The sequence below is a fragment of the Nestor notabilis genome, unplaced genomic scaffold, assembly GCF_000696875.1.
Source record: "Nestor notabilis isolate BGI_N333 unplaced genomic scaffold, ASM69687v1 scaffold7899, whole genome shotgun sequence".
Lineage (NCBI taxonomy): Eukaryota > Metazoa > Chordata > Aves > Psittaciformes > Psittacidae > Nestor > Nestor notabilis.
The window spans coordinates 90,106-91,872 of record NW_009944996.1 but is presented as its reverse complement, the minus strand read 5'-3'; the positions used below and the strand labels follow the sequence as shown (position 1 = coordinate 91,872).

At 42.0% G+C, this 1,767-nt stretch overlaps 1 protein-coding gene across 1 annotated transcript in view; it reads left to right on the top strand.

Moving 5' to 3' along the window:
- The first annotated feature begins 413 nt into the window (after positions 1 to 413).
- The window catches only part of AKAP2 (A kinase (PRKA) anchor protein 2), a 22,790-nt gene continuing 21,436 nt past the window's right edge, over positions 414 to 1,767 (top strand). The window contains exon 1 of the mRNA XM_010022679.1: positions 414 to 422. The gene's annotated coding sequence lies outside the window, so the exon portion shown is untranslated. The remainder of the gene's footprint in view (positions 423 to 1,767) is intronic.

The following is a 1,767-nucleotide window of genomic DNA, read 5'->3' as shown; positions in this document are numbered from 1 at the left end:
GCTTCTCTGCCGTGCTGGGAGCCCTTCTCCTTGCTAGCTTCTAATCTAGCAAGTGAGCAAAAAAAGGCTCCCTCCCATAAGTAGCAGTGTTTCCTTGTAGGTTTTACGGCATAGTTGTCTGGCTTAGTACACAGTTACATGTGTCACACTAATTGCTTAGACACATGCACTTTCAGAATTACATAATGTCATAAATGTGTGCCCTGATTAGACAGTTACATGTATGTGCCTTAATTGTGAGCTATGGATTGCAGTTATGAGAGGGTGGGCTCTTACTCGTTAAGAAAGTGCTGCAGTACTGCACCTGTGGTTCTGTTCCATAACTTGAATACCCAAATGTAGTATGATCTGAAACAGTTGATATATTAAAGCAGTGATGGAAGTAGACATGCTGTAGTGAATACGGTCTCTGGGACAATAGGGCATATTCCCAGTTCCGTGGCATGGAGATACTAGAAGCACAGGACCAGGGGGCCCTTAAGCTTGGATTGGCTTGGTAGGGAGATACGTTTCAGTGGCTGTGGTGCATAGCTTCATTACCTGATTTTCTGCATCCACAGAAGATGTTTTCTGACAGCTACACGTGGTTAGCCACCCATGTCACCTAGTGACTTTGGTCTGACAGATTAGAAGCAAATGTTAGCAGGAGAATGATGGCATACTCATCATTTGTGTGAAAGGGGACAGCCAGCAGTCCTACGCTGGCACTTAATGTCCCTTTGCACAGACTGCTCCAGGAAGTAACATTGCCCATTTTGCACCGGCAAGTCAGGCAGGGAGATTGAAACACAAATATTAGAAAGGTATTGCAGTTTTAGTCCTGTCACCTGAATACCCATTGTGTCACGAATACCTGAAGCTCTGCAGGCAAATCAAGAGCAACTCTTGCCCTTTCAGGTTAAAAGAAACTATTCTTGCATTCCTACTGTACCCACTCAAAAAAGTAAGGACTTATTATAGTGGTTGTTCTGTATTTGTTTGCAGAACATCTGCTTTCTTGAGTATATCCTTAATAGGACTAAAGAAACTGGCCACATTTAGACGTTTAAATGGTGAAAAATGTAATGTGCTTTAAGAAAAGCAGTGCTAGAAACTTCAGCTGTAAAATTTCTAGGTTCAACAGAAAGTAAAATGAAAGTAGAACTAGTGAGGTATGTCAAGTGTAATACATAGACACAGGCAGGTTGGTTCTTTGTTTTTAAAGGTTTTCCCCAATATTTAAGCACATTTAAGAAGAAAACACCTGATGGCTGGAGCCAGCATGTCTTCAGCTGTGTACAACTACATAGACGGAAAACTATTGAAGTGCTTTTAGAAAAAGAGCTTTTCTGGCTGGCTGGCTATGATTCCTTAAGATAAATTAAATGCATTTTACTGCGTCTATAAACCCAGAGGCAATGTGGTTGTTCAGGTCAGTGGTAGGTGTCATTGTGCTCCTTACTGATCATCTGCTGCTGCAGTGTGTATTAATAGCACACAGGATAAGGGACAGCAAGGGCGGGGGTGATTGGCAGAGAACAGTGCCCTTGTTGTTGGGCACTGATTTCACAGGTCTTGGTAAGTGCCATTTGCTTCGCAAGCCCATGCCTTCGACATAGAAACACATGTGGAAAGGGAACCAGAGACCTCAGGTACTATGTTTCTGTTTAAAAATGTTAGTCAAAGTGAATAGATATGTCACAAAAGTTTTTCAGGTGTTAGGGAGAGTTAGCAAGTTCTTTTTGAGAAACAATGTTGAAACACCCTCTTCTTTTCTTTTGGTGTTTC